Consider the following 24,423-nt stretch of genomic DNA (forward strand, 5'->3'; position numbering starts at 1 on the left):
TAGTAAAACCCAAGCACACATTGCAGTTCTTGGGCACGCAAGCCAGTTGGGTCCGCGAATCTTAAACGCGAGCACTGTCGTAAAATGTCGCTGCAATGCCAGATGCGCGGGAGGGAGACGTGGATGGCCTAGGGTGGGGAGCAGCCTTCTGCCAGCAAAGAACGCGCGAAAGTCGCTGAAGGAAGAAAGAATGGCGGGTGCGGGACAGGTGCTGACCAAGGTGAGAAATTATGAAAAAGTTCGGCGTTTCAGGCCTCACGCGCAGACGACCTAGGGGTGTTGTGAAATGGGCTGCGGAAGCATTCCGTGTGGCCAACCGCCAAGCTCGAAGCAAACCACAGTGCGATCACCGGTGTCCGACAGCGCGGGGCACGGCCAGCAGCGGAGCGCCACTCAGGGGTCTCGCACACCCCCTTCATTTGGGGAGGACCATCAGGACACGAAGGGAAGTACAGAGTAAATAAATAATAAAAACAATGCGAGAAAGGAAAAAGAAGAGGAGGGAAGGTGGTTTTGACTGTCACGTTGCATCCTATACAACGCCCTTTTCTACGCTAAGGTTGCACCCCTAACAAGAGCTGCTGCGGCGATCCATCATTCTCTTTTTGCGCTCCTCTTGCAAAGTCCCCGGTCTCTCCAAAAAACGGGCATACACAGCTGAGCTGCGAAGCAAACATCAAGAACAAGCAAACGGACTGAGTTTGGAGGCCAAAGGCGTGAAGAACAGGACAGGAAAAGAAAGGAAGGAAATGGGAGAGCAAGAAGAAAAAGAAAAACGGGAGGACGCGGCAGCTAGCGCCATCTCTCGAACGAAGTCCGCATCGTTGCTCCGCTCTCTTCCTCCACCTTTTTCGCTATTCGATATTTTTTCGGCGCTTTCTCATTTTTTTCTTCCCGTTTCGTGTTTTACGAAGCTTCCGGCTATATATTTTGCTCGCTCGCGCACGTTTGCCTCCCGCTCGCCACGAATCGATACGCCTCGCGCTCCCCACCCCGGCGCGCACTTTTATGCGGCGGGCCTCTATTTTAAAGAGTGGGAAAGAGACGCACATTTTTTTTTTTTTTACACAAATGTAAACGAAAGGCAACACTTTCAGAAGCAAAGCTATACGCGCCACCAGTGGAGAGCCGTTTGTGGAAGCTCAATGGAGATGGCGACACCAGCTCCGCATACAACCGAGTCCTGTGAATGGCGCGTGATGAGTGTGTATTGTGCTAGAGCCGCTGAGGAGCATTGCGCACGGTGCACGCTACCGGACCGGTGGCAGAGTTCGCTAATCAAACAATGAGGGGCCAATTAGAAGAAATAGAAAAAAAAAAGCAGTGAAGAAATATGTGTGATATGCGTGTTCTGTCTTTCACGTTCACCTGAAAACCTAGAGACATAAACATAAGAGGATGAATAGACGGTCAAATTAAACGAAGCATTGCAAGACATTATTCTCACGTCGTTGGTGCTGAAACGGTCGTCGGGAAATTTGCCTTCTTACAATCCTTTTAAGCCGGCTGACAGGCTACTTGCCTCCAAGCATCCATATTTCGGCCACTAGATGGCGCCATCCAGCCAACCAGCCAGCAGAAACAGCCGCAACTTGTGCAATGCCGAACGTTATGGTTGAGCCGTGAACGTTAATGTACAAAGTTTCGTTCAACGATTATGGGCTCTCAAAGAGCACAGCCACGCTAGTTCGCTTCCATCCTCCGCCGTCCAGCTCTGCCACTTTCCTGTGTATGTAGGCGATTTTCGAACTATTGCTACAGGAAGACGAATAAAAGGTTTGAGAAGAAACTTTGCATGAACCCAGTAGGCCTAGTGCAAGTACTATTGGAAGCCTTAAACACTGGTTAAAGTTTAAAGTGGTAATAATTCATCGTGCACGGCTGGGCATGATCGCAAAAGTGTATATGCAAAACTTTCAGACGATCGCCAGAAGCAGTATAACTGGCGTATCCTCTTAAACATGGCTAGTACGTGCATATTAGACAGTATTTGTCTCAGGCAACCGGGAAGCTCACAGTTAATCATAAATAGAACTAATTGATTCGATCGCCGAGGACCAGAAGGTCTATTTTCCTTAGTGCTCATCGACTTGAATGATATCTGCACGAACTTGAGTACAGCGTCGACTTAGGATTGCGTGAGGATACTGGTAGATCTTGTGTATTCGTCTAACTCTGAGGCTGTGTTTGACACATTTGTACTAAGATCTAATGTAAATAAGTTTGCTAGGTTCCTTTAGAATCTTTTTTTTTCATAAATAATTTTTATGCTTGTTGGCTAAAGCATTTTTAATATTTCGTCGTTATCACAGTCGCTATCATGAACGTTGGTATCGTAGTCATCATCAGCAGCAGTGAAGCATTAACAACAAGAAAGATCACGACGACAACAACAAAACATTGTATGCTGCGAAGAGCGATAAAATGTGCGAATTAGTCAAAGAAGAGGGCATCGGTTGAGCTCTATATAGCAGTCTGTCCGCGTATATTTATGCGCAACAATTGCTCCTTAAAATTCTTAAACAAGCGACTGCTCGACTAATGCTGCATTGTCAATTAAGTGCAGACGCTGAACCTTAATTATAGCACGACACACACGCGCACACACAAAAAATCACCGCCCAAGCACTCCGTAAAGATGGTTAAACAGCGAAGCTGAATTAGGAAGAAAAAGCGCCAACTAAGACGATCACGAGAGGGAGAACGACAGGGCAGGCGCCGGGTTTAAGAATTTTAAGGAACATTTGTTGGCGCTTGTCCTGTGTCGTTCTTCCTCTCGTGATGCACCATCTAGCCCAAATATGCACCATCTAGTATGCTCCATCTAGCCCAAATGAATGCTGTCCGGAGCGAAGCTGAAACATGTGGCCCCAGTGTTTATCACTGCGTTAGTCCTGACGGTTCATTAAACGACGGCTTACTAGGCTACCGGATCCTTGGTGCGCCGTTTATGCCTGCGCTAGGCTGCACGATCCTGTTCTCGTGCCCGGGCTGCAGCATCGGCACGGCGTAGACGAGCTCGTTCCCGGTTCTAATCGCGGCGTTGTTGATCGAAAGCTGGCTGCTCCTCAGGAGTACCTATTATTGCGTACTCCAGGGCAGCGTACCGTACTGCTGCCGAGAAGTAGGGGCGCCTGCCTATCGAAGCTCGACTGACATTACTTATTGGGTAGCGCGGCGTTGTCGGCGGGCTGCAGGCATCCGGTAGATCATGGCGACCAAGCAGGGGCGAGACGATTTGCTAGTGCGAAACTTGCACTGTTTATTCACAGGTAGTTGAAAGAAAATAAGAAAAGCATGAAGTATGAAGTATCAAGTATGAAGTCTCTCAAAGTACATTTCGGAGCCCCTTAAATAGGCTCTCTGCAAGTTGTGGGCGGGATCTTGCTTCCGTCGAATGACACGTGACAGGCACGGAGAGAGGGCCCCCGTGGGCTCCGGCTCAGGAGGGGTGAAGGGGATGAGGTAAGCACACACGATGCCACGACCATGAGAGGAGGGGAAGAGGTCGCCCGTGGGCTCCGGCTCAGGGGTTAGGGTGAATGACCTCTCCGGCGCCCGTGGGCTCCGGCTCAGGGGTAGGGTGAATGACCTCTCGCCACGTGGTGTCAGACGCCAACCCTAACACTATGACGCATGACCTACCCATTTCGGAGCCGGAGAGAAAGTGCTGCGCGCGCGCTCGGATACGACGGAGAGCAACGACGTCACTACAGTCGCAGTCGATCACGCGCCTCTTTTTTTTTCCCCGCGTGCGCTTGCGGTTGCGCCGGAGTAGTTTTCGGCGTACAGGCGACAGACGGATGGACGGACGAATCGGCTAGCCACAGACATAGCTTCGCTCTAAAAACAACCATCACCACCATAACAACTACACCGCTTTAATGTTGTCTACTGCGCAAACTTGGCCAATTGCGACCGAGCCAATTTTCGAGAAGAGATGGCGGTGTCAACTGCGAGAGTCTGCTGCTATCGCAGTAAATGAGATCAAAGCCAGTGGAATCCCTGAACTCTGCCAAATTATCCCGCCACGAAGGGCCAAGCAAAGCAGACACGCGCCTCTATACGCCACTCATAAGGTGAAGGACGACATGAGAACGAACAGCTGTCGGTATGTGTTGGTGAGAAATGGCGAAAACAGCGGTCTTTCGAGGAAGCTACTCCAATAAATTTTGAAGAGGCTGTGCGACGTGAGCTCTTCATTTTTTTCTTCTTCGTTTCTTCAAAACCTACTGTACTTCTCGTACGACATTTATAAGGAACCATCTTTTCATATACGAAACAAGGGAGGAGGGGTGACAAAGGCAATCATTTACGTCAGTAGATTATAAATACATTGTGCCAGCCCAATTAGTTGATTTTAAAGCAGAAAATATCCCAAATTGCTTGCGACACGTGCTGGCATATACAAAGAACGTCAGTTTATGTTCTTTGAGGTCCACCATTATTTATGCAACATCGTATTGCTATATCAAAACTTACAGGGTTACATAAGAGAAGAAAGCGGTAACGAAAGACTTATCACAGCTTATCACAGACAAAAAAAATTCTAGAGGTCTCTGAAAACATGAAAACTGGTGTAGGGGATTTTATAGCCTTACCATAACTATTACATGCCGGACAGTTTTGGAAATCAAAATCACTTCTCTTAAGATAACTGTCAATATGCAAACCCGTAGTTTGCATTAGAGTACGCATACATACACATGAACATGGACAGATCACCCTAACCCAAAACTCCTGAAGCTGTACAGAAGCGTGCCGCTCGTTCCATTTTATCAAATCATTCTCGAATATCTAGCACCCATTTTATGGAGGGAACTGTAAATCTACCTGAAGTGTCACGACGACGGAAATGTTCGCGTAGCAGCCTGAGATTTATCTTTGTACTTCTGTTGTAAACTACGATTATTTTCCATATCTCCTTGTTATCGATTCGGGATGAGCAGCGTTAGAACGTACGTTCCCAAACTTTCCGCACCGATCTGTAAACGACCCTTTTGGGCCATGAACCAGCGCCGAATAGAACTTACCGACCCCATTATCGTTATCATTGCCGAGGCCCAACGTTTTGAAGATCACCTGTGCGGTGATAGGGTTTATTTCGTGCGTTACCGTTTGCTGCCTATGTCGGGCATATAATTACCCGACTTCTTTCTCCGGTGCCCTGGGCCTTTCAATATAATTTTAAAAAATCGCATGAATAAATTTGTACTAGTCTGCCCATATAGGACAAAAATTTCTTCCCTGTAAATTTTATGAGCATTGAACGTTTATTTAAGTATATGGGGCACTTTTGAAAAGCTACACAGCCTTAACTGCTTCATTCATTCATCATCATCATCACAATTATCATCATCATCCTCAGCCTAGCTACGCCCACTGCAGGGCAAAGGCCTCTCCCATACTTCTCCAACTACCCCGGTCATGTGCTAATTGTGGCCATGTTGTCCCTGCAAACTTCTTAATCTCATCCGCCCACCTAACTTTCTGCCTCCCCCTGCTACGCTTTCCTTCTCTTGAAATACAGCCCGTAACCCTTAATGATCATCGGTTATGTTCCATCCTCATTACATGTTCTGCCCATGCCCCCCCCCCCCCCCTCTCCCCCATTTCTTTTTCTTGATTTCAACTAAGATGTCATTAACTCGCGTTTGTTCCCTCACCCTCTTTTCTTATCCCTTAACGTTACACCCATCATTCTTCTTTCCATAGCTCGTTGCGTCGTTCTCAATTTAATAATAATATTTGGGGTTTTACGTGCCAAAACCACTTTCTGATTATGAGGCACGCCGTAGTGGAGGACTCCGGAAATTTTGACCACCTGGGGTTCTTTAACGTGCACCTAAATCTAAGCACACGGGTGTTTTCGCATTTCGCCCCCATCGAAATGCGGCCGCCGTGGCCGGGATTCGATCCCGCGACCTCGTGCTCAGCAGCCCAACACCATAGCCACTGAGCAACCACGGCGGGTCGTCCTCAATTTAAGTAGGACCCTTGTCATAAGCCTCCAGGTTTCTACCCCGTAAGTGAGTACTGGTAGCACACAGCTGTTATACACTTTTCTCTGGAGGGATAAAGGCAACCTGTTGTTCATGAAAAAGAAATGGGCATGGGCAGGACATGTAATGAGGAGGGAAGATAACCGATGGTCATTAAGGGTTACGGACTGGATCCCAAGGGAAGGGAAGCGTAGCAGGGGGCGGCAGAAAGTTAGGCGGGCGGATGAGATTAAGAAGTTTGCAGGGACGGCATGGCCACAATTAGTACATGACCGGGGTTGTTGGAGAAGTATGGGAGAGGCCTTTGCCCTGCAGTGGGCGTAACCAGGCTGATGATGATGATGATGATGATGATGATGATGATGATGATGTTGTTGTTGTTCATGGTCTGAAAATGCCTGCCAAACGCACCCCAGCCCATTCTTATTCTTCTGATTATTTCAGTCTCATGATCCGGATCCGTGGTCACTACCTGCCCTAAGTAGATGTATTCCCTCACCACTTTCAGTGCCTCGCTATCTATCGTAAACTGCTGTTCTCTTCCGAGACTGTTAAACATTACTTTAGTTTTCCGCAGATCAATTTTTAGACCCACCCTTCTGCTTTGCCTCTCCAGGTCAGTGAGCATGCATTGCAATTGGTCCCCTGAGTTACAACGCCAGGCAATACCATCAGCGAATCCCAAGTTACTAAGGTATTCTCAATTAAATCTTATCCCTAATTCTTCTCATTCCAGGTCTATGAATACCTCCTGTAAACACGATGTGAATAGCATTGGGGAGATCGTATCTTTCTGCCTGACGCCTTTATTTATTGGGATTTTGTTGCTTTCTTTATGGAGGACTACGGTGGCTGTGGGTCCGCTATAGATATCTTTCAGTATTTTTACATACGGCTCGTCTACACCCTGATTCCGTAATGCTTCCATGACTGCTGAGATTTCAACTGAATCAAATGCTTTCTCGTAATCAATGAAAGCTATATAAGGCTTGGTTATACTCCGCACATTTCTTTATCACCTGATTGATAGTGTGAATATGCTCGATTGTTGAGTAGCCTTTACGAAATCCAGCCTGGTCCTTTGGTTGACAGAAGTCTAAGGTGTTCCTGATTGTATGAGCGATTACCTTGGTAAATACTTTGTAGACAACGGACAGTAAGCTGATCGGTCTATAATTTTTCAAGTCTTTGGCGTCCCCTTTCTTATGGATTAAGATTATGTTGGCGTTCTTGCTTCAATGCAGGACTGTAACTGCTGCAATGCAGGACGTCAACTTGGTTCATTTGGCAATAAAGCTCTTTCAAAGTTTTCATCTGGCCGACCTCAATGCCTCAAGTGACCCATTAATGGCAGCAGTGTCATCAAGAGGATATCGCATCGAGAGAATTGTGTTCGTAGTGCCACTTGGCACCGCCCCACCGCTTATTAGGCAGACAGATGTCCTGGTGAGCTATATAACAATTAGACCAGGAGAAACTTCCTCAAAAACTAAAAATACCAAACAGGTATCAGACAGGGATCGCAGTTCCGGCTGAGCCTATACGTGGTACGGCGTGATACAAGCGATCTGCATTCTTCTATACCTCATTACTTCCCCTGCGCGCTCCCTGCTTTAGTCGAAGTCAGGTATGTCTTGGCCTATACTTAGTTACGACCATGTGAAGCAAATAGACAATGAATTAAAAAAAAACCCCTTCCATTCCCTCTAGACATTCATTTCTTCTTATTCTTCCACTTCAGTGGGATACGAATAAAATGACCGACGGGGCAAGAGAAGTGCGCGCTCTCCAGAAACCCGTGGTTCTCGGAAGCTTTCTGCGGAGGCAGGAGGATGACGGGACTCACGGAGCAGATGCCTGCACCCCTTTCACTGACAACGAAATTTCGCCAGCTTTTCAGCTAGAAACTGCACGAGGCTGGCTGGCTATGGTTCAGTCGCCGCCCGTCCATAGCCGGCACCGTTCCAGGGCGAGTGCGAGAAGCGGCGGGCAAGAAAGCCCAGCGAGTCGCCAGGCGAAGAAGGGGGGGCGCGCGTGGCGGCGAGGGTGTAGGCGGCCGGCGCGATAGCTCCCTATCCGAGACAGATCTCAAAGGCTAGTGACCCCTTTTAATGAAAAGTCCGAGCGCGAGCGCAGTGCTCGCGCGCACAACTGCGTAGCCTGTGTGTGTATACAGGGCGAGAGGCACTAATGGAATCGTGAAAATATACTTAGCGGCGCCGCTTGAAGGCCTGCCCATTAGGGGCCAGTGCAAGGCACAGAACACGTTCATACGTCACAGACGAGCGGCAGGAGGGGCCTGCCGCGCGGCACACGAAGCAAGAGAGACAAAAGCAGCCGTCCTTTGTTCTTGCGCTCTCTGCGCGATTGGGGCCTTGCGTGGCGGATGAGGTGGGGGGTTGGGGGGGGGGGGGGAGGTTGCGCGTGTCTGCGCGCAAATAGGGGACCGCGGACAGTCGCGAACCCATTGGTGCTTCTCATTGGGCGGAACATGACCAGTCATTAGGCCATAAGAAAGTTGCAGTCCGCGCTTGCTATAATCCCTTCTCTCCACGGCCCGGTGCGGTCGTCGGCGTCGCACTCAATAGTGCGGCCAGCGCTTCTCTCCCTTCGTCTCGCAGACGCTTTCCGTGGAGCGGCTTCTTGTGTGCTTTTCGCAGCCCCACCACGCTATCCCCGCTCGGCGGACCTTCAGACAGACTCGGGAGCAGGAATGTTCTCCACCGTGCGGTGGTACTATAGTCGGTGCCCGTGCGCGGTCATCGCTACATTTTATAGGATTTTCGGTTCCGCTCGGCGGCCCCGAACCTTTTCTGAGGCCGCGCGACGAGATCTGAAATGGGCGCCGCTGATTACGCAAGCTGCACAATCGCGTTTCGCAGCGTCGAGCCGAGCCGCCGCCTGGACCGCACCGCCGGCACGGAGGCGCTGGCCAAATGGTTTCGCACGGAAGGTAATCGAAGGGCTTAGCAGGGGCGGGGGGGGGGGGGGGGGCGGGGGGGCGAGCAGTGGGGAGAAATCTCTGTCACATGACGTGGCGGTCGCACGACGGAAGTGCAGATGGCAGATGCCAACTTCGATGTGAGCAAAACGGACGCAGTAGACTTATCCGTCAAATTTGACACGAATTCTCGGCAACATAATCGCGAAAAAAAAAAGAAGAGAGAGAGAGAGAGAGAGAGAGAGAGATTGTGTCTCCAGTACCTGTGTGATGCTTCCAGAAAGAACAGGCAGAGAATATGAGCTTTGGTTTACCCGTCGTGGTTGCGTTGTAGCTACTACGTTGAGTTGCTAAGCCGGAGTATGCGGGATCGAATTCCGTCCACGGCTGCCGCATTTCGATGAGGGCGAAAGGCAAAAACGCCCATGCACCGCACATTGGGTGCACGTTGAAGAACCCCAGATGGTCAAGATTAATCCAGAATCCCCCAATACGGCGTACCGCATAATCATACCGTGGTTTTTACACGTAAAACCTCAGCACATATAACTTATAAGTTTTGATTTATGACAATTTATAGTTATCGGAATGATGTGCATCGATGCTGCTGCTAGATTAATTATATGGTAATAATTACGGATTCAGAATCACACAAACGTGTCCCTTGCGTCCTGTACACACAGCAGAATGATCAGACGAGGGAAGTATCAAAAACACTAACGTACTGATGTCTAAATGGTGCGCATTAGAAAACACAATAGGTAAAAAATTAATCGTCTACTCTTGCGGTGAGTCGCTTTTTTGATGCCTATCTTGTGTGCACGAAATAATGGTAAAAGCAGCGCAAACGGGACGGCAACAAAAGACAGAAGTACACAGGACAGGCGCTGTGTCTTCTGTCTTGTGTTGCCGTTCTGTTTGCGCTGATTTTACTATGAAGATCAACGAACTCGTCCAGTTTTAAACAAGAAATGATGTAGCTTGTCGAGGAATCCTCTACTTGAGGGATGCTCGGGGGATGGCAATTGAAAAAAATTACTTCCCGGGCAATTATTACTGTTAATGTTCATACTTCGCTTGATATCGCCCAAGTTTTAACATTTACTTCTGTGCTTGCAGACTTTGTTGACATGTGCAATTACCTCGTTCTATTACGTATCTAATCTAAGAGATTTTGTTTTTAGTCCCTTATCGATATTAAAGTTTAACCAGAAACTTTTTGTACAAACATGGCAACAATGCTGGGCTTGCTTATGCTCCGGTGAACGCAAAGCCGCCATTCGAAGTGAAAGTCCTATCAAGTGCGAAGCTTGTAAATGAGCAACAAATGAAATGCTCTAAAAATTTCTGTGATTGACAAATGAAGCTTAATGGGACAATACAACATAGTGTGTGTGTGTGTGTGTGTGTGTGTGTGTGTGCGTGTGCGTGTGCGTGTGCGTGTGCGTGTGTGTGTGTGTGTGTGTGTGTGTGTGTGTGTGTGTGTGCGTGTGTGCGTGTTATAACGATATTGAAGCGCAGCGGGATGCTTCATGCAATGTGCGAACGGTTTAATTTCGGCACGCTCTTTGTAGGAATGCGCGGCCATTGGGCAGTGGTCTCGCCAGATTTCACCCATAATCGCCCGCACTCTCGATAGATCCCTCTACATAACCGTACATGTTACCTTGTTTCCCTTAATTTTTTTTCCCTCCGAGCTCTCACACACGCCTGTCCCTCAGCCCTTCCTCTCTCACACACGTATACATATCCACTGCAAGTACTTATGGATACATGGTTGATTGCTTCAATGACCGGTTGACTTTCACGGCCCAAAGAGAGACCCAGGCCACGAAAAACGTCCAAGTGGAAAGCTACATGTCGGGTATACTTTTGACTTCGGCAGTGCAAACGATCATGCGTATTTGCTGTCCATTCCTGCTGACTACTAAATTTTTCAAATAACACTGAGTCTTTGCTAGCTATTGTCAACACTAAATGTACATTTTAAGTGGTTAAGGCGACGAAATCACTTCAGGAGAAAACCGCTGTTCTTTGCATTCTCTGTCTCCCCTTGTTTAATCACGCAGCACCAACTTAGCCTCCAAGAACAGCTAAATAGAGTTTTATTCCTGTGGATTTCATTATGGTGTAGATAAGAATAATTAAGCTAAATGACAATACGAGGGGTCCTTTCATTGAAGAAAATATTATTATCCTACGGCTTCTGAAAAGAAATGTCTATTCATCGGCCATACCGTCCAAGCTGCTGAATTTAATTCTGAAATCTTACGCGCCAAAATCACGATTTGATAATGAGGAGCGCCGTAGTAGGAACACAGACGTATTTTTACATTTCGCCCCCATCGAAATACGGCCGCCGCGGCCGGGATTTGATCCCGCGACCTCATACTTAGCAGCGCAACACCATAGCCGCGAAGCCACCACGGCAGGTTCGTCTAAGTTGCTGTTGCATTCATTAGAATCCAGTTGACCGCGAGGCCGAGTTGATGGTTGGGAAGGCGATTCCATGGTAGAAAACTGATAATGCGCATTTTCAGTGCAATTACAAATTAATATCATTGACAAGCGTCGTTTGGAAGTTCCCGATAGAACCAACTCACGCAAGCCCCGCTACGATACTTAGCGAACGAAAAATTGTGCAGATTCAACGCACTGTGGGGAATCGATGTACGCGAAGCTTTCTATGCTGGATGCTTTGATTGACGATAATTAGCGGTGATGTTCACTGCTAAAGCTTGATTTCTTCAACGTTTAGGCTAACACGAGAGCGGTGAGTTGATGGTAAACGTTAGCTTGCGTGTACCACTGCTGTTTGTCTGCGTAATTGTTCTGCGCCATATTTCATAACATCCGAGAGGTTTGAGCGTTGTCATTGCCTCACAGGGTACATCGCATTGTGGCAGAATAATTAAACTTGAATTGGATTATGGGGCTGTACGTGCCGAAATCCCACTTGGATTATGAGGCAAGCCGTAGTGGCGGACTCCGGATTAATTTTGACACCGTGATGTTCTTTAACGTGTCCCAACATCTCAGCGCATGTGCGTTTTCTATTTCGGCCCCTTCGAAACGCGGCTGCCGCGATTGGGATCAAATCCACGACCTCTAGCAATGCGATATCCGCAAAGCTGACGCAGCGGGCACAGAAGTGTTGATTTAACGGTTGACTGCTTCCGTAGTGTCTCCTGCACCCTGCGGTGCGCTTTAATTAATGCGGCTCTGCTTCTGCGCGCCCTGCATACATTGCCCGCTTGACATATTTGCATGGCGCTTATTTTTCAGAAATAGCAGCCCCCCCCCCCCCCCCCCCCCAACGTGCTATACAGTACCTTGAACTTAAGCTTATCCTGTTTCCCCGCAACCGCTGTTGCATACTAGTAGTTGGGTTTCCTTGCCTTTTCACGTCGCCTTCCCCCATCTCTTGTATGGGAACTGCCTCTTTTCCTCCCTTTCCTTCTTCTCCTCTCTAAAGTTCTGTCTGCGTACCCTCTAGCCTCGCACGTTAGTAGAAAGGGAAGCGCTGCAGCTTCTGCAATGATTCCGGGGGGAGTCATGGATCATTACAGCTGTCAAGCAGCTAATGTGGGCGCGGCCAGGGAGCTCCAGAGGGTATTGTGCACATTCGACGCGGTGGGGTGAAAACGAGTTTCTCCCGTCGCCTTTCCTCTCTTACTCGCGCCTGTCACCTATATACACGCTCTGAACCACTCCCTGACGCGGTGTGTGCGACTGCAGCAGCGCACAGCAGCAGCAGCAGTGGGAAAGTCGGAGGAAGAGACAAAGAAAAACAAAGAGGTGATTGGCACTATTCTCGAATTTATGCAGCTACTCCATTGCCGACGAAATCCTAGGCGCAAGTGTCGTACGGGGTTTCCGCAGCCGCAGCCGAATTTAGAGTAAAATATATAGAGTACAGGCATATGTCCCGTCGCGCGAAGATGGACAATAAAATGTGAATGTCTCAGCTCTCTCGCATGTTTTTTTGCGAAGCCAGGTACACTCTAAGAAAAATCCCGGGGAAAACGGGAGTAACTGCGCCGTTAGTCCTAAAAAGGGCGCTTTCGTCCCTCAAAGGATTAACTGCATGAATGTGCGGGCCGTGTGCAAATTTCGGAGAGTAAGGGTTTAGTCCCTGCTCGGAAAGAGAGCAATGGGAGGACGAACGGCAACAGTTACTCCCCAGGCACTTCGCTGTTTTCGTCCGTATCATGGAGCGATGCGGCGAAAACGGTATTGTCTATAAATCGTGAATGGTTCGAAGTTCGTGCATTGTCTATTGAACTACATGCAAAGCAGCACCTTGCCTCTTCGTGAGAAAATTACGTGCAGCTTAAAACTGGAATGTGAAGAGGCATGCCCTTCGTGCGCACCCCATAAGTGAGCGATACGCATTAAACGCGCAAGTCACTGATAGACGGCTAGATTTTCTTGGTCTATAGTACCTAAGTTCCTTCCGTTCCAAGGAGGTTGCGAACTGAAGCGATGTATAGCTCAAACGGCACGCGCTAAGCGACAGAGAAATTGCCCTTCTCTGTCGTCTTCGGTGCCCCGTTTGAGCTCGCTACACGTATACATGGCGTAGTGCCTCAGTTTAAATCACCCTAAAAATACTCGGGCTGATTTCTTTTCGCAGTCGCTTATGGTTGCAAGTACACTCAACGTTAGACTCTGACTGCATAGCTTGCACAAAATACAGTCGCTTTTATATTGCCGCACTTGCGTTCCCATGCTTAACCTTGTCGAAATAGCCCTTCTTGCCAAGCAAGCAGCGTGGTGCAACACCATGAAAGAAAGAAAAAAAAAAGCAGCGTGGTGCAGTGGTTAGAGTACCTGAATTGTGAGCGAGAGGACGTGAGTTCGAATCCTGCTGTTGGGCGCGTTTTTTTTTTTTTCAGCTCATTAATTTTTTTATTAGGGTATAAATGCCTATTTTAATTAATTACACCTTTGCGGAGCATCGGAACGAATTACAGTTACTCCCTTGAGGACCATCGGGCAGGGGCAACTGTTAGTTCCCGAAGGAGTAAGCGCATGGGGAGTAACAGTTCATCCCATGTCAGTTCGTCCCCAAAAGGACTAATGGTTGTGGCAAATCAGTTAGTCCCCAAAAGGACTAACCTCCCTACCCCTTTTAGTCCTTTTTTGCTTAGAGTGTAAAGTTACGTTTCAGCAAGAATGTAATTACGCCTTTACTGTCCGCAAGTTTTCACGCAGATTCGACCGGGTAACCCAAGGAAGTCATAAATTAGGTAGCGTGGTGGACTCGCGCACTACTTATGACATGCCAGCAACAATACGTGCCGCAGCGGCTCAGAAGCTGTGGCGCCTGGCTGCTGAGCGGGTTAGATGTCAGCGTCCACGTTGCGCGGCACAGCCGTATTCGAACGAGAGTGGAATGCAAAAACGTTTGCCTACGGACCTTGCGGTGCGAGATAGGGAAGCCCATGGACTGCCATTTTTCTAACGACGCCTTTTCATGTTCCATTCCTCTTGCTTCTCGTCATTAGCTCGGCGAAGCCACGCCCCCGTTATCGCCGAAAACGGCCATTCTGCGAAACTGATGATATTACAAAATCAATAATACCGGAGCAAAAAAAAAATATTTACAAAATATATGTGGTCGAAGTGTGGTCAGCGAGAACAGGCCCGAGTGCTAAAAGAAAGAAAAAAGCCAGAACAGAGAAGCGCAAACAAGGCAACAAGAATAAAAAGAAAGGAAGTGATATCTATCTATCCGCGGGCTTTACGACATGTTCATCAAACAGGTTTCCCGTCTGTGGAGCAGCCTATCAAGGTCTACAGCGCACACGGTCGTATAACTCACGCCACGTGAAGTGGTTGCGCGTTGCCAGAGGCTATGTGTGGTGGATATTTGACAGAGAGTGAATAAAAAAGAACGGAGAGAAAAAAAGCAACACTGAGGAGCGCAAAACCGTAAAATGCGTTTTACTAGCACTACGTAAACAAAAATATTATTAAATTTATATGTGACACATTACACACACGGACAGAATGACGACTTCTTAATAGCCAAACCAAACTAAATGGTAGCACAGTTGATCATTGTTGCTTAGTTGGCGAAAAGCTAACTTATGTTTAAAGAATATAGAAAAAAAGTGACACCAACAATAGAAACAGCAGCAGCAGCTACACGACGACGACCGATAAGACTTACCAGCCATCGCAAGTATATGAAAGTCGCGGTAATTCTTGGCCTAAAACTACAAATACCACGAGGCTAGTGCGCGTTAGATTTATACATCTGTAAAATTAGGCAAGCTATAAAAATGTCACGTGAGACTGGTGCGCACAACTTCTCAAAGTGTGTTGTCGAGACGTGAAAATCGGAGAACAAGAAGGAATGAAAGAACGAGGAGGATGGAAGTGACGAAACAACTAACAGGCAAAACGTGGCGAGCAATAAGCGTGCGTTTAACACCTGTGAAAAGTGTTCTCCCCAGGGTACACAGACGTGTGTGCGAAATATATTGAAAACAGGCCTGTATTATGCGCCCGATTTGCTCTTTACGCCACAACGGTGCAGAATTGTAGAAGATGCTCTCGAAGCAGTATGTTGCATGACGGGCATCACGTAGGCGGCTTTGGTTGTAAGTTACGACTCGTAGAGTGAAATACTCTACGCATTTCCATCGAAATATATTTATGAATGAGCAACGAAATATCCACTACTTCAAGGAATGCACAGTTCATGCTCCTTTTAAGGCCCATTACATTCAAAGAGAGAATCACGTGGATTGTGTTTTTTTTTTTTTTTGCTTCCCAGAATGGGGCACTTCTTCGCACACTCCGATTATTCGCCATTATAAATTAAGACGACGTTCGAAAGAGGAATCGCTATGAAATTTTTGGTGAGAGAAGTTTACAAACAACATCCCGACTTGCCATCACAATTTTGGTGCTAGCGACTTGATGCTATCTGGTGCAGAAGAAATAGACCTACAGTGACATACAGATTCTGAGGTCACTGTAGAAGGAGGTACACGCAATTCACTTTTTTAAAGCTTTACGCTAACGAAAGAACCTTACGCTAGTATATATACACTGATCACAGAGCGGAACGGTGACAACGGTGACATTATTTGTCATCGCTGTAAAGCAGCTTTAATGGAGTGCACAATCCACGCGAGTTCATGAACCCAGCGGTGCTCTGTGTGTTCCTTTTCGCGTCCTTCCGCATTTAGCGGATACGAAAAGTGATGCGAAAAGACACACAAACATACACACATTCTCACTCACTCACTGCCTACGAAACGCTGTTGCATTCTAGTGAAACAAACTTCAATTCGCGAACTTTTCCACAGCACTACAGCCAATGTGCCTCGCATAAATACAGCAACTCTTGTCTCCAAATGTTGGTTGAGAAGAGTGCTATGAGGTAGGGTTGCGATTAACACACGCACACACTGAAACTACTATCTTTCTGTATACCGACACAAGAATACGACACCTGGCTACTATACGTACGCAACAGCAAATAGAAAAAAGAAGGCTCATCCAGAGCCTCCTTTTTTTCACGACCTTCCACGACGTTTTCTTTTGTGAGTGTGCTGCTGTCAGAGGACTGACCATGAGAAGAACCTGAGCGTTTGTGCGCGCCACGAACGTAATCCAGAGACTAAGAAAATCAATGCAGAGTGACAACCACGGACTGCGAGCGCGTGTATATATGGCGCACTCATAACGAAGCAAGCGGAGGAGTTTCTCGGCGTGCAAGCGTAACTCAAATGGCTGCACAGACGACCGCGGCCCGCCAGCCCTGATTCACCGTCTGCAGGCTTTCCCGGAAAGTCTGAGCGAGGCCATTGCGAGGCGCGTTTCGGTCGCCTAATGAGGTCCACCTTTTCTACAGGAACAAATGCGCAGAAGCTGGCCTGCCTGTCCAGGCGCAGAGCCACAGCTGCGCTAATGCGCCCGAACAGTACAAGCACACATGCGAGCTACAGACGTTGCTTTCCCCGCCCCAGAAAAATCGCGACCAGCGCGACCGCGTTGTAGGTCATGAGGCTACACGAAACAACTCACCATGATGAAATTTCCTTCCGGAGCTCTCCGAAAGCACGGCAGATCACCAGATGGCTACGCATAGAACAGCCAATCACGGCTGACTCTGCAAAGAAAGAAAAGAGAAACACAATTTTGTAAAGGCAAGCCACAGCACATGTGTGGAAAACAAACAATTAAGTCACTATGTCGGCGTTCGGAATGCCCGTAGTACTTTCCGAAGGCGCACTCAACAGTATAATTTCTCAAACAGACGACATTTTGTAATGACAGATGACAAAAAAAAATCAGATATTAATATCCTGGAACTCGCGGCGACCTATGTTCTAGAATAGTGGAGAAAACGGTTAAGAACTGGGATAGGTTAAAAAGAAGCTGCGCATCCATTTCAACAGTGGTTACAACTTTCGGTCACAGAATTTCCATCGCCAGGGGACATATTTTCTAATTATAATTTTTCTCCGATTAATATTCATTGTTATTATCATCCGACTCGGCGTGTGGTTGATGCTGGCGATAGCGCGAGCGCAGCTTCATGTGCACCAATGACGACTGACAGAAAGAGTGGAAAAGAATAAAAAAAAATGTTACGAAATGCAGCCGCCCTCAGATTCACGTGATCCTGTTCGCGTAATCCAAGAAACAAAGCGCTAGCATGAGATCTCCAACCCTTTCCTAAATATGATGCAGATCCCACGCACTGTGGGAATAGAAGCTTTCTGTGCCGTTTGATTTGATTAACGATAATAAGCGTCAACGTTTAGTCCAACACGAGAGTGGTGAGCTGATGTTAAATGTTACCTTGCGTGCACACTCCTTGTCTGCGTAGTACACAGAACACACAGGGGGAGCTGTTTGCTTCAGGTGTTGCTGCACGCCATGCTTAATAACCTCCGAGAAGGTTGAGCATATTCATCGCCTCACATGGCACCTCGCATCGGGCTGTGCGTGCCAAAATCCCAATCACAAGGCACGCCGTAGTGGCGGACTGCGGATCAATTTTGGCACCGGCGTGTTCGTTAACGTGTCCCCAAATATAAGTGCACGAGCGTTTTTTTTTTTTCCGCCCTCGTTGAAATTCGGCTACCGCGGTTCGGGATCTAACCCGCGTCCTCGAGCAATGTCATAGACACAAAGCTACCGCTGCGGGCACAGAAGCGTTGATTTGACATGCGACCGCTTCCGTACTGTCGCCTGGACCCTGCGGTGCGCTTTAACTCTGCTTCTGCCCGCACTGCGTAAGTTGTCCTCATGACATATTTACATGGTGTTTATTATTCAATAGCTGCAACGTACTGTACCATACCTTCAACTTAAGCTCATCCTATTTCCCCGCTACCGCTGTCGGATAGTATGGGGTTTCCTTGCCTTCTCCCGTCACTACCCCCCCCCCCCCTCTGTTGTATGGGCACTGCCTATTTTCCTCCCTCTCCTTCTCCACTCTACAGTTCTGTCTGCGTACCAATCTAGCCTCGCACATTAGTAGAACGGTAAGCGCTGCAATTTCTGCAAATGCTTTTGCGTAGGGTCACGGATAATTACAGTTGCCAAGAGGCGAATATGGCGACGCCCAGGGAGCTCCAGAGGGCATTGTGCACATTCGACGCGGTGCAAAGGTACAAACGAGTTTCTCGCGTCGCCTTCCCTCTCTGTCAAGCTTCTGTCATGTATGCACACGGGGGCGAAATAGAAAACGCACGTGCACTTAGATTCTGGGACACGTTAAAGAACATCACGGTGTCAAAATTAATCCGGAGTCCGCCACTACGGCTTGCCTCATAATCCGAGTGTGGTTTTGGCACGTACAGCCCCATAATCAAATTCCAGTTTCATACTTCTGCCACAATGCGATGTGCCATGTGAGGCAATGACAACGCTCAACCCTCTCAGAGGTTATAAAATATGGCGCACAACAACGCCTCAAGCAAACCCCTCTCCCTGTGTGTTCTGTGTACTACGCAGACAAACAGCAGTGGTGCACGCAAGGTAACGTTTAACATCAACTCACCACTCTCGTGTTAGCCTAAACATTAAAGATATTAAGCTTTAGCCGTCAACATCACCGCTAATTATCGTAAATCCAAACATCCAGCCTAAAAAGCTTCGCTTACATCGATTCCCAAAGTGCGTGGGGTATGCATAATTTTTTATTATTAATTTTCAACGTGATATTTAAGTTACAGTCGCTATGGAGCAAAATAAAACTCACGACATCGTGCGCAACAACAGTTGTTACGCGCTACATTATGCCATAAAATGAGCCATCTAAGCACGCGGAAGTTAGCCACGAAACTGGTGGATTTTGCCTTGAGATCTAGGCGATTTGAATAGGCGAAATTGTAAACGAATATTCGAGACAAAGGACCTTCGCATATCCAATCGAACACCGAAAATGCTACTTTCGATCAACTGAGGAGCTTGTAAATTAGAAATGACAGGAATGTGGTCGTATCTGGCGCACCATCACTAAGATAGTAATGAAACACAGGAACTGCACATGACCAGATGTTGAAGTAGCAATGTGTAATACTACCGCATCCACTGCGCATCGTTTTAAAGGTACGTGAGCATGGGAACACTGGCCAAGTAATGCAATGCTTCATTAAAATAGAGAAATCAAACTCGTAAGCTGCCTAGAGGTGAGGCATCCTTATTGTAAATATTTCGCCATGAGAATAATTGATCAGAATTTAGCTACTCTATGCGTTCGCTCGGAAACCTTATGGTACCACGGCAACCCTGCAGAACAATGACTCGGCAGTGACCCCATGCATCTGGCTTTCTCCTTGCAGATTAGAAGATGTGTTCAGTCCTCATCGCTTCACAGAAAAGCAGGTTCAGCAATTTCATACGGGGAGTTGTCGAATCGAATATCAATTAAATATCAAAGACTACTCGATTCGTATTCGATATTTCAAACAATCGCACACCCTTTACTGAAATTCGAATCAACACCAGTCACCTGGAGGACTGAAGTGGTGTTTATTATTCTTTTTTTTCGTTAAGTCGCGGTTCAGTTAAAAGGAACGCTAAAGAAAATTGCGCTCTTAGTAGTGGCGCTTCAGAAACGTTATTAACTAGACTAAATGAAAGCAAGGGAAATGTTTCTGGTTAAATTAAATTTACAACACAGTTGCGGAACTGACTTCAGCTACGCTAAGTTGCGAGGGGCAACCTCATCGATGAGACACCGTGAGATTGCACGCGCGTGCTGACATGGGCTGCGGTTGTAGCGGCCTGAATGAGCGCAGCGGCGGTCACCGAGCTACGGTCATCAGCTCGGGGAGTTGTTCCCTCACTCAGTGACCCCGGAGCCATAAACACATGTGAGGCGAGCAGCCCTTCACCCTTTCGACAGAGCACTACCGGCAATGACGTCCGTTGCGTCCAATCAATTGAGGGCCAGCATAGCAAGGCAGAGAGACAAGCTGTGCTTAACAAGGATAGAATAATAATCTTGAATGCTGCTCTGTAGAACTGTCGGTGCAAGCGGTCCTCATCTGAAGCGTGCCATAAAAAGTGCAGCTTACAGCCAACAGCGAAATCAAATATGGCGATCAATGAAGATAGCTATACGCAATTAACTTTCGGGAGCCGCTTACGTTGTAGTGAGAAAGTATAAAAATATACCAGTGAAAAGCGCTTCATTCGTTTGCTTATTTAGTGCGATATTAGTGCTCCCTTTTTTTCCTCCTTTCCACCTTCGTTGACTCTCTATCTGTCGGTAAACTTTACTGGTCCAAAATCGGCAAACTTTTCGGTCTCGGTTCTTAAGTTACTGTCAGTAGTGAGTTTTAAAAGGATTGCGATAGAAAGTTAAGACCAGTTATACTGCTTTATCGAATAGGGCTGTACAAGGTCTCACAGAACCATGGATAACATCAAAATCATAAGCAGCCATGGAACTGCGAGGTCACTGCTCATGCAAGGATCGCAGACATTGAGCCACGCCAACAGATCGATAATATACGATCCTTACTCGCTCTCCACTACTCCTCTTCGTTTTCGTGAACCTCAAAGCAAATTTTCAAGTAATTCATTTAACATTGGCGGAAACGTCGAAATACGATGCGCGCGATATTGAACCAAGCGGTCTAATAAAGAGTATTCTGAAATGTAAAAATTGTTTACATTTTGCTAACGACATTAAACGCTCTAATGTGTGCAAGTGTGAGAACTGGTTTTCACTATGTATGTACGTACGTATGCATGTATGTATGGACGCCTCCTTCTTTTCTGTCTTTTTTTTGCCAATTCTCGATGAAAATGTAGAAAGCGTTCCCTCGGGGCTCAGCATTTCGCAAAAAAGTGTGGTTTCGTCGATTGAGATCGGGACGTGAGCACTTTGCTTTCATCATCGAATACAAGAACGCAAGGAGGGAATACAAACGCGGACAAATTTTACCATTGATAGAAAGGCACGCTTAACACAGAGCTTGCCGTTTCGTTGTTTATAAAGGGCCAACCCGAAAAAAATATTCTACTAAAGGAGTTAAGACCCCTAAATCCCCCTTCGAAAAAGCCAGTATGGAGCATGAAAAGTTAAACTTATGGTCATGTGTACAAAACACAGCAGAAACCTAAAGAAGAAGAAGAACTGCTGGCATAATTTAAAAACGGAAAAGGTTTCACTTCATTCTAAGTCAGCAAGTGGACACGAACAAAGAATATCAATGAATATAAGACGCTGCAGCGCTCATTCTTAGATCTAGAGATGCGTCATGAGAAGCCCGTATTTGACGCGATTGGACATGTTCACGCTGTTAGACAAGCATATACGCTTGTCGGCTTGCAGGGGAACTCTAAGGTACAGATTTATTTTTCACTCGGACAGTAGAGTATGTATTGTCTAGTATGTTCCGGTGACTTTCTGTACTCTCCATAAAATTCTCTCAATCAAGGAGGATACGCGACATGACAAGGAAAGTGCAGAGGTCCACTGCCTGCGAATGGTGTTGACGCTCCCTCAAGGAGAACGACAAATGAGCACACAATAAACATGCATGCAACCTCTACACGCCTCTATACCTCTGAAAATGGATATGTGAAGTCGGTTCATAAAAGTTTATTTGAAGCTGTAAGTGTGCTTTCACTCAACCACTGTCCGAGGCTGTTCATCTCGTTGCGATTATATACTTACGCTATTTTACTACATTCAGAAAATCGTGGATTAACAGTCATCACACCAACATTTTATGAAGTCAATTCATAAGCGCCGGCCAATCATGTGCGGATTGTTTTGCGATTTCGGCTCCAGCAGCTACTTTCTGCATTACTTAAACCGCTTAGCCTATAATAGCCGTTGCTGCATATAAGCAACGCTGCTTATCGGAAACTCATATGTACTCGACAACTTAGAGACGCGCTGTTCACCGAACGATCGCTGCTGTTGGCACAAACGGCAGTTCAGATTACCATTTGGCTAAGGGTCTCTTCGTTGCTGCCCGATCAGCAGTCGCCTCAAGTGGATGAGCAATGTTGTGTCGAAGCGTGTCGTAATTTTTTTTTTTTTTTTTTGGCGCGCCCGTTATTGGCCGTGCAACGTATTTTTCCTTGCCTTAGTGAGCGACGTGCCCGCGGCTGCGCCACATCAAGGGGCGTTTGACGCCGAAAAAGATTGGCGGCCACTGTCGAGCGAGTACACACGTGGTAACGACGGCGAACGCGTCGGCAGTACACAGTGTCTCAGGCGGCCGCTTGTATAAAGAGGCTCGACAAAAGCCCGTGGAGGACACTTGTACGCGCTTGCCTTCGCCGCTGCTGCCGCTGGTGGCATAAAAAGCAGCGCCGGAAACAAAACACGCCAGGCATAAAAACCCCCAGTAAGCGGGCCTCCCTTGGGCAGGTCCTCTTCTGGGTTCTCGTTTCTTCCTTCTCCTCGGACGCCCCTCTCAGCTTTCCGGACCAGTATCCATAAACTGAGCCGATCTTATCAGTTCCCAGGGCAGGAGCCCGAGTCCACAATTCAGACAGCACGCAGCCACGCCGCCCTGGTGGCGAGTTTATGCATTGTATACATTAGCGGAAACCGCAACGGCTCCGGGGTTCGCTTTAAGACGCTCTCCGAGGATTTTACGATAAGGGTCGTGCAGCCGTATACCACCGCGAATAGACCCACGCCGCATAAACATGCACACATGCGTGCGGCCCATATCGCGCTCCGGGTGGGACTATGCGCCGCAACACAGCGCGTGACGCGCCCTCTACTCGCGCTGATGAAAGTGGGAGATCGTCAGGCACCCCCCTCTTTCCAGCCCTCAAGTGCGCGCACGGCGCCCGTGCTCATCTCGCTGGACGTATATGGACACACGCACGGCGCCCGCTCGTGGTTTGCGTCACTAACACGTCAAGGCGAAAGCACCGAACCCGAGAGCGAAACACAGTGTAAACGATGCCTGGCGAAGGGGAACGAGACGCGGAAGACCGATACTTGAGCGCACCGAGTCGCACACATGCCAACTGTACGCGTCGACCAAAGGTTGCGAATTTTCTTCCCTCGGTCATGTTGCGAAATTCGGCCATGGACAGTGTAGGCGCGCTTTATTAGTTTTCGCGACTACTGGCTCGAGGCTGCCAACCAGAGTGCGGCTTCTCGGGGTTCCCAGGGAGCGTGCGAATTTCACGGCAGATTCCACGGAGACACGCGTTCTTGACAGGGCCGGAAAATCTAATGCAGCCAGCGACGCAACAAGAGCATGAAATAAAATAGAAACTGAAAATTAGAGTCGTTCGGAAAGTCGGAAAGTCGTTGACTTTGCCAAGTGAACGACTTTCAGGGGCCTTTTTCTCGATATTGCGCCCCCAAGGCGACTTGCAGTACTCCGAGCAAGGCGTGAGCTTGCTTGATCATTTACATTGTGAGGGTGTCGCCATTGCAAAAAGCTGCGCTGTTTATGTAATTAGCGCTCATTTGTGTCTAGAGGTGTTTGCGTCAGACGCAGGAAGCAAACAAGCTTACTTAATCAACAGAGACATTTTTATAGAGGAAGGACGGGTGCCGGCGTCAATGCATCAGGTTTGCAGGAAGCGCTTCGTAAGCCTGCCTATCTCTGCGTAGCGCAGTTAGCGTCGGAGTGAACGCAAATAGATCAAAGCCAGTAATGAGAATAATGCGTGACAGATAATACAACACGGCTTAGCGTGCTTGGCTTGCTCATTAAAAGACGAAAAAAAAAATTTTAAAAATAGGGCGACATCATTAACAGGATGTACCCATTGCCACGGCTCACTAAAGTGCACGTGAAAAGGTACCCCAAAAGGAACTTGATCTGACTCGTAATCTATGAGCATGAATAATCAGTAGAACCAACAGACTCAATTTTGTAGCAACCATGCGAGGGTAATCACTGAAAATAAAGCAAAAGAAATCACAGGGGAAATTAACCGCTTCGTAAAAAAAAGCAGGAAAAGAGGGAGTCGCTTAGGGTGAGGGTTAAAATTGCTATAAACGTCGCA

The 24,423-nt window shown here is 47.6% G+C and overlaps 1 protein-coding gene across 1 annotated transcript in view; it reads right to left on the reverse strand.

The window, feature by feature from the left end:
• zfh2 (Zn finger homeodomain 2) overlaps window positions 1-24,423 on the reverse strand; it is a 357,387-nt gene that overhangs the window by 115,501 nt on the left and 217,463 nt on the right. Inside the window, exon 4 of the mRNA XM_075672530.1 lies at window positions 16,990-17,074. The gene's annotated coding sequence lies outside the window, so the exon portion shown is untranslated. The remainder of the gene's footprint in view (window positions 1-16,989; window positions 17,075-24,423) is intronic.

The sequence above is a fragment of the Dermacentor variabilis genome, chromosome 1 (genome assembly GCF_050947875.1).
Source record: "Dermacentor variabilis isolate Ectoservices chromosome 1, ASM5094787v1, whole genome shotgun sequence".
Lineage (NCBI taxonomy): Eukaryota > Metazoa > Arthropoda > Arachnida > Ixodida > Ixodidae > Dermacentor > Dermacentor variabilis.